The sequence below is a fragment of the Populus alba genome, chromosome 4 (genome assembly GCF_005239225.2).
Source record: "Populus alba chromosome 4, ASM523922v2, whole genome shotgun sequence".
Lineage (NCBI taxonomy): Eukaryota > Viridiplantae > Streptophyta > Magnoliopsida > Malpighiales > Salicaceae > Populus > Populus alba.
The window spans coordinates 15,216,111-15,225,518 of NC_133287.1; the positions used below are offsets into that span (position 1 = coordinate 15,216,111).

General features: G+C 34.2%; 1 pseudogene; it reads right to left on the minus strand.

The window, feature by feature from the left end:
• Positions 1–936: 936 nt before the first annotated feature.
• Positions 937–7,141, minus strand: LOC118050826 (G-type lectin S-receptor-like serine/threonine-protein kinase At5g35370; annotated as a pseudogene).
• Between the last annotated feature and the right edge of the window lie 2,267 nt (positions 7,142–9,408).

The window sequence follows — 9,408 nt, forward strand, 5'->3', positions numbered from 1 at the left end:
AAAGATTGTCACCAAGTCAAGATGTGGCCACCCACTCAACAATTAGTCATCAAATCAATAGTTATAAATTTTGGCCTATAAAAGAAGGCATTTGCCATGCATTTAGGCATCTTGGTTATTCAGATCAAGATCATGCTTTTTATTTCTTTCTTTATATTTTTGTAATGTTTGAGTTTTATTTCATGTTATATTTTTCTTAATCTCATGTTTATGCTTTTCAGTTTCTTTACTATAGTTATGTTGTTTATTTATGTTTATCTTCTTCATTATGTTTAACTAAGTTCATTATATCAAGGTGAAAAGGTTTCACTAATGGTGTTAGGATAAGTATAATATAAACTCAATATGGACTTCAATCTTTATATTTAAGAAAGTTTGTTATTAACATGTCTTATCTTTTTATCTTACTAATTCTTAATACCTTGCTTGTTAAATGGTTAATCTAGATTTGTGTTGTATAACACTTGGTACACTAAATGCTTGGCACTTTTATAGCCAACCATATGGTATAACCTACACCTGTGCTATGAAAGGAACTTGATTTGTTCTTAACATAAGTTAGCATCATGAATTCCTAACAATATTTAAAAGTATGGTGTTACTAAAATATGGCCCATTTAGGCTGAATGACAACCCATCGGCGCCGGCCTAAATAGGCTCACTAAGTCAGCCTTTTCTTATAGATTTGACAACTTAAGATGCTTACTTTGAGCCAACGGTTGGGGTCCGTTGGGATCCTTCCCAACAGAATCAAGGGCTGTAATTTTTTCCCAGTGTAGACAAGATTGCTCTCTTCCACCGCCTATAAATAAATGTGGATTTCATTGCCTAAGGGAGGAGAAAATCGGGTCCAAAAATTAGAAAAAACTAGCCTCCTCCCTAGTTTTTTTTTTCTACAACAAGTCCTCTCTCTTATTTCTCTCTCCATCATGGCTTTCAGCCACCACCACCCTCATCACCGGTCTTCCCATAAACAGCTCCACCAATAGTCGGCGTTCTAGCCTCCCTAAGAACCCAAATCCTCATCAGCGGCATAATAGACACCGTCAACGTCTTTCTCTCCTCTACAAGACGTTTCTTCTTCCCGTTGTGACTAATGCCGGCCTTTACCCCTGCAATCGCCAGCGATGACATCGTCCTCTCCACCAGCACGACCACAGACCCTCACCACCTCAGGTGGTTCTCCATTCTTACCTTGCATCAACCGTCCCCATTGCTCACTATTGCAGTCAATGCATGCAGAATTCATTATTCATGTAGTGAAAAAAATAAATAGCTTCCTACTTTGGGCTGGATCCGGCTCGGCCCGGCCCCCATTTAAAAAAAATCCAAAAAATTTTAAAAAAACATTTTAAAAAAATTATGATTTTCTCAAATATTTTTTTAGCCATTTTGTATAATATCAAGTTGTATATTTACACTGTAAAATATAAATTTGGTATTAAAATACCCAATTTTCTCTTAAATATTTCAAAACAAATTCGAAATATTTCCAAAACAAATCTCAAAATATTTTAAATTAATTTCTCTTTTCTAAAACAAGCAAAAAAAAAAAAAAGTTTTCATACATACAGCCAAATTCAAAAAAATTTCCAAAGCATATCTTCATAAAACAAAATTGCATCTTTTTCACGTTTTAAACCGCAAAATAGATATCAATAACCAGTTTATGATTATCCATTAGAATTTGGCCAAATATCAAAAACCTTTTTCCAATCTTTTTTTTTTTAAGATCCAAATGTAGACTTTAATATTTGTGGGGTGTAAAATTATACAATAAAGTACACCTTCAAGTATTAAAGATACATGGTGTAAAAATACGATGCTAAAATTCAGACTTTAGAACGGTTAGGATTTAACCCGATAAGGTAGAGACTCTCTCATGAAGAGAAATCTGCCTTGAACCTTAGAAAAGACCAATGAATAGAAACCCGACTTGGAAAAACCAATCAAACAACAATGCAGCTTACCTTAGATAGGGTGTACTAGGGGTGACACGTCTTTTCCTTACACAATCAATCCTTTATTTAGACTCTCGCAAACCATAGGTTTCTAGTTACCATAATACTAGGTGGCGACTCCTAAACATTAATCATAATTTTATGATTAAATTCAAAGACCCTTCCTAACACGTAACACCTTACATAGGAGGCACGACAAAAGCCTTTGTCGTTGCCAAACGATATTGCGGCACTCGCACCCCTGCGACACAAGTGTCCATGCTTCCCTGAAATTGGTCTATTTCCACAGGCGATCTGTTCATTTTAAAATTCAAAAATTGGTCTATTTTCACGGACAACTTGCCCTTTTAAAATTACAAAAAGAACATCAGTAAGCATCCATGCTTCCCTAAAATTAGTCTTTTTCACAAGCGACCTGCCCATTTTGAAATTCAAAACAACTAGTTTATTTTCATGGGTGACCTTTCCTTTTCAAATGCTGAAAAAAACTTTAGCAAATGCCCATGCTTTCCTGAATTGGTCTATTTTCAAAGGCGACCTGCCCATTTTGAAATTCAAACTAGGATCTTCATCACCATCCTTCAAACTTCCTAAAATAAAAATACCTTTCAAGGTAATCTTAAAATGAGTGCCTTGTCTTATAGACTTAGTTATCCACACCATATGGATGAGATTTCTTTGCCATTTCTCAAATTATGTTTACCCATACAAATTTCACCATATTTCCTCTTGATTGATGAATCTTGCACCAACATCATTTTAAAGTTGAGATTAAACCATATACAATGCATGCCTTTCAAAATATAAACCCCTCATTTCTTCACAATATCTTTTTGAATGCTGAAGGTTGTAATTTCTGACGTGGTCACTCTTGTCGGTTCATCGTCCCAGTTTACTAGAGCAAGTTTGTGTAAATTACTTTCAAATCTTGAGTGTTGAGCTACCTTTTGTAGCCTTCTCCTTTTATGAGTATTTAAGCCACGAAGAATGCTACCCAAATCAGGAATGAATTTTGTTATCTTGGTGATTTTTATTTTCAATTCAATTCACCTAAACTCCTATATCTTAGCGATTCCCTTCAGCTAAAACTTTGGTTTTATAGTTTGGTTAATCTAAAATCTTAATATGGTGATTCCCTTTAACTAGAACCCAAACTAATTATCTTTAGCTCGGTTAACCTGAGATCCCAATCTGATGATCCTTTAACTAGAACCTAAACTCTTTGTCTTTAGCTCGGTCAACTTGAGATCTCAATTTAACAATCCCTTTTAACAAAAATCTTTGTCTTCATCTCGGTTAACCTAAGATCCCAGTTTGACAATACCTTTTAATTAGAACCACAATCTTTGTCTTCAGCTTGGTTAACCTGAGATCCCAATCTAACAATCCCTTTTAACCAGAACCAAAATTTTTATCTTTAGATCGGTTAACCTGAGACCCCAATCTAGTTGTCCCCTTTAATCAAAACTAAATACCCTTTAATTAGAACCACAATCTTTATCTTTATCTTAGTTAACCTGAGATTCCAATATAATAATCCCCTTTAACCATAACCAAAATCTTTATTTTTAGCTTAGTCAACTTGAGACCCCAATCTAGTTGTCCCCTTTAATCAAAACTAAAATCTTTGTCTTTAGCTCGGCTAACTTAAGATCCCAATTTGGCGATCCCCTTTAACCAAAATCAAAAGTTGTCTTTTAGAAGAACCATATTCTTATAATTATTCTCCTATGCAACTCTTTTTAGGCAGAGTCTTGTTATCTCAGTGACATATGTTTTCAGTTTAGTTAACCTGAAATCTCAATCTTATGATTCCCTAGAACTGTCTAAAGGCATCTTGATTGAATCCAAAGCACTTTTTATTACTGGGTTGACATCTGATACTTTTGATTGCAAGGTTTGAACATTTCAACATTGTTTGATGCTAAAGAATTGAGAAGTTCCTAATGGAAATATTTCTCTCATCCTCTTCTTGATTGTAGGGTTAAAATTGAGATCCTTTGCTATCATTGATTATTTTTCAATTGATTTTATTGTGGATTTTCTTGTAAAATTTCAAAAACATTTATGCAATGATTATGGTTAAATGACTTACATATATCTTTACCTAGTTTGAAATACACCCCCCCTATTTGATGCTCAGTTGTCATAGAGTGCCTTGGCTTGCCATCTAAAGCCTTCTTGATCATTTGATTCACCAACTCATTTGAGTTTACCATATGCCAATCCTCTGCTTGAATATAAGTGCTCCTCTTGGATTGTTTGCCATGATTACTACTCTCATTGCTTATCAAGCCTAAATAAGCCTCCCAAGTGTGGTGTTGCTTGCTTTGTTATAAAGGAGTTTAAAAAATCATTTAACTTTTTGGATTATTTTAAAAACTACCCCTTGATTAGCTGTGTGCATTCTGCTAATAATTCTCAAAATGTTTTTTTTGGTGTCGATCTCATCTTAGATTATAAATCAACCATGACATTGCCCCTAGTTGAACCATATTCTTCAAGCATATGTTATCATCAATCTTTATGAAATTGTCAAATCATCTAGCCATGCATCTCATTACTTGTAGTAAAGGCTTGTGTTTATATGCTGAATGTTTTTCACAATAAATGGCCTTCAACTCATCTAATCTTATCAAACAACTCTTACATATTTCTAGCAGTCATTATAGGTACTTATATAGCCATAAATTTGTCCCTTAATTGGGCCATGCTTCTCCAATATGACAACATTTCCTATATTCTTGAAGAAAACCATTACAGTCATCCTTTGCTAATGATCTTCAACATCTCTTTAGTTGATATAGCTAGGTTCATCCAAATCTATCTTTAAAGATTATCCTTTATTTCAAGGCTTGTTAATCATCTAGACTTGAACATGGAAAGAAATACATTATCATCATAAATGACATATCTTTTATTACCCTACATCTATATGGTGAAATGCATATTTTCCCCTGAACAGTCTAGGTAGTGTGCATCCTTTTAACATTTATCTAAATGCACCAACGTGATAACATCTTTCAAGAGTTATAACCATATTTCAAATGATAAGCCAAGCTTTTAGATATAAAGATACCCCTCAAGTGCAGTGTTACTCTTAACTATTATAGACTTTTTAGGCAACATTATCCTCAATTGAAATAGTTGTGTTTGCTCTTCTTCATATCATCAAGAGGCATTTGACATATGTTAATCATAGCTTTGATGGGTTTCACTGAAACATCATTTGATTATGTGTATCTTTGCCCTCAGCTTATCTGAATGTTGTTTGTTTTCCCTCTCAAGGTCCACTGCATTGCTCCTAAGCTTTTCAACTTTTCAAGGATGACTTATAAAAAGTTTTAATGTCATTTCCGTCAAGGATTTGCAAACTTGGTTGATGTTATTTTTTGTTTGAAAATCTTTCTTGTTCTGAAATCAACTCGTAAATTTCAAGAATTATGTTCATTCAAGTCTAATTATTGCAATGAAATTAGAGAGATATTAGTTTTGAAAGTATTTTAAAAATTAAGCTTCTTTAGTCAAAGATCCAACACATGCTAATCAATACATGTAGTCCTTTGATTATAAAAAAAAGAAGTTATTTTAATACATTTTCAATTAAAAACATTATAAATCACATTACTAAATACATACTTAGTTTCTAAACTATTTATAATTGCCAATATACTTAAAACTCCATTAATTTTTAGAAAATAGTTAGAATGTTCTTTTTTAAAAATATCATTAAATTTCATGTTTCACTTCAATTAATAAGTTTCTTATCATTAATATATAGCCAAAATATATTTTTGAAGAAAAAAACAACTAAACTAGTCGCATCCCAACACTTTATTAATAGAGAAATAAAGATATAAATAAATATAAAAATATAAGTAAGTGAAAAGGGGCTTTTAAGCCAATTATAAAATCCAAAATGACATGGTGGGTTAACTTGAAATTCAATTGATCCGAGATCTAGATCAATCTAAGTTGAAGAAAAATAAATTAAGATAATGACTCGCCTTGACTTGGTCATAAACCCGATCCTAAATGGATAAAGCCCAAGGGCACCTTTACTCACTCGCTCAACCTCCTCGTTGGTCACACGCCTTTCTAGCCTGGAGTTTGCAAGCTCCAAGTACCTTCCTTTCTGATGCATGAAGTAGGGGGGAATATGCAGGCCTAGGTTCCCAGCCTGAAGAAGCTGAAGACATGTCATTTCCTGCAGTACTGCGACAGTACTGCGATGTTTTTCCTTCCCATTACAGTTTCTAGCGATACCATTCCATAACTATACACATCAGCTTTATCTGAGATCGTTATGCCAGTTAGCCATTCTGGTGCAAGGTAGCCTCGTGTCCCTCTCATTGTTGTGAAGAGACTGAACTGTTCGGGGTTTAGCAGCTTTGAAAGTCTGAAATCTGAGATTTTAAACTGTAAATTTTCATGCAAGAGAATTTTCTCTGGCTTCACATCACAATGTATAATCTTGTGCTCACGAGAACTACGCAAGCAAGCAAGTCCCCTATCTGTTCCGAGAGCGATTTCAAACCTTTCTTGCCACTCCAAAATAGGTACATTACCAAATAGTGTTCTGTCCAATGAGCCTTCGTTCATGTACTCGTATATCAGAAACCTCCGTCTCCCTTGTGTAGTACAAAAGCCTTTCAATTTAACAAGATTGACATATGAGTACTTCCAATAATCGCAATTTCGGTGCGGAATTCCTTCTTTCATTGCACACCTACATTGGTAATCTTCTTGACTGCCACAATGGTTTTGTCAGGCAGAGTACCTTTATATACAGTTCCGAAGCCTCCACTTCCGATTTGAGCGCTAAAATTTTCTGTTGCAGCCACAAGGTCTTCATAGTTAAACCTCACTGGCAAACCAGGGATAGAAATTATCTCAAGGTCGGACAAAGAAGAATCACCATGGCTAGCAGTTCCAGATAGTCTATTCCTTTTCCAATAAATGAATCCTAAAGCAATAACGATAATCAAAAGGATCCCAAATGAAGGCAATAGAACCAAACCTGCAATTGGAAACTTTTTAGCTTCATCCTGGTTGTTTGCATCCGGGTTTGCCATCGAAGATACAACTAGAGTCTTTATGTTGCCTAAACGATCGCAGTTGGAGTTAGAGACTGCCGTGATAGACCCTAAAGGGTTTCCAAGAACATAACAAGAACCAGAAGAATTTACATGTTATCGCACCCTCGTAGCGGAGCGCAATGATTCTCGATTGATTTCGAGTTTTTTTTGTTTTTGTGAATAGAAGAGTCGCCAACTAGTATTATGGTTACTAGAAAACATAACTGGTCTTTCAGAGATTTTAAAGCAAGGGACTAGTTGCGTAAAGGGAAGTATTAGCACCCTTAGCACGCCCTAGCTAAAGTAAGCTACTTGGTATTTGGTTTGTTTTATAACTGCTATGGTGTTGGTGTTTTTTAATCCCATCAGTTTTTTCTAGGTTTGATTAAAACTAAATTCATTAAGATAGAAATCCAAGGAGATTTCATGTGTTTTAAAAGCCTCTTTTTTTTTTCTTAGTATTTCAAGAGTTTGCGACTCACAAAAATTTAGAAATTTAGGATGCTTTAAAAACCTATTTTTGCCTTAGTGTTTTATACTCTCACGGCTCATAAGCCTTGGAGTTAAAAAATTAAAATGTCCTCAATTATAATCAAGGCTTCTTTCAAGGATGTGTGATGACTTATTATTCTTAGACAATTATTTTGAATATTTACCACTTAGGGTTTCTTTATCCAAATATTAACAGTGAATAATAACAAGTTATTCCCAACAATATTTTGGATATTCATCCCTTTGGGATTTCTTTATCCAAACATTAAAGGTGAATAATAGATGAATTACCCCCAAAATAATTTTTTCGTATTTTTTGAAATATTGGACAATACCTTTTGGAGTTTTACAAACATATTGTAAATTCCAGAAATGCAAGAAAATAATTTTTGTTGTGTTTAAGAAATCCATGCAAAAACACATTTTCAAAACTTCCAATAGTTTTTTTTTTTAAAGAACGTTCAAAACATGTTAGGGTATTAACCGTATGCAATATATAAAAAAAAATGAATTTTTTTTATCGAAACATAAGCATCACAATTAAGCACAAAAGTTAAAATAAAAACTAACCTACCGTCACATACATATTCTAAGATTTATAATAAGCTTAAAGCAACAAAAAATTCAAAGCCAACTCATCTTACGCAATCAGCAAGGAAAAAATAAAAACTGGAAGCATGCTCTCTAAATGTAAAAGCCATGGCCAGCTAATCTCTCCTCCAGCGGCACAAAGAACATACACAATGAAGGTCCCTAAATGTAAACGTTCCTAAACATGAAGCAACCCATTTTACATGGATTGCCACTAAGCTCAAACATCATGAAAGAATAATGGGCAAGCGTTGGCTTTGTCTAAACATAAACCAATTCTTCAGAGGGAAAAAAACAGCTTTACAACCGAATGCCTAATATAAAAATAACAATGGAGGAGGGATTGGGGCTTATACTTGCAGCTCCTGTTTGTAGAAAATGAAACCAAAGACCAAAAGAAAACAGCTCACGTGTACCTTCTTGGTTACTGGTAAATGACAAACGAAACAGAGACGTTGAAGCTGTGATGTGCTGGTGAATTGGACGTTCTTCCTTTTTTATGTTCTATTGTTTTTTCTGGTTTTCTTGCCTCTCTTGCATTTCTATTTTCTCTGCTCTTTCTGTCTTTTTCTCCTCTTTCCTCATAGTAACACAAGAATGCAAGAAAGAAACTCCTTCTATTTTCTGTGTTTTTTTTACTCCCTGCCTCTCTTGTGTTTTTCTTCTCTTTCTTTTATTGTCCCTCCTTTCATGTTAGGTTAGTAAAGGATTTATGTAGCCTAAACACAACTCTTATTTAGGAAAGATATATTACATTAACTATAGGATGTAATCTCGGGTGAGCGGAAATAGAAAACCAGAATATTTGATTCTAATCCTGTGATCAGCAGTGATTTCTTTCCAAGTTAGAGGATAGTGCGGCTCCTTTCTTTTCTTCCATAGAGCTAGTTGCTCCTTTTGAAATGAGGCAATAAAAATGTGGTCTGCAGCTCTCCATTCAAGCGAGAGAAACATGGAAACCAAACAGGAAATTGCAGATAAAATGGAAAGAAAAAAAAAAGGCTTATTGTGCAAGTAAAAACATGGTTTCTTCAATTTCTTCCTTCGGCAAAATTCCTTCTAATTTTTATATTCAATCATCTTCCTTATTTTAGCACCTTTTCCATTTGGTCCTTGGTCCAAAAAAAGGTTTCAAATTGGCCTGCAATTGGTCTTCAAACTTTAAGCATCTTGCAATTGTGTCCTTGCAAACTCGGGCAAAAAAAATCCTTCTCGCGGTAGGAATCCCTACTTTCCACTAGATATTAAAATGGGTATATCTTTAAGCTTTTGATATCAAAATAAAG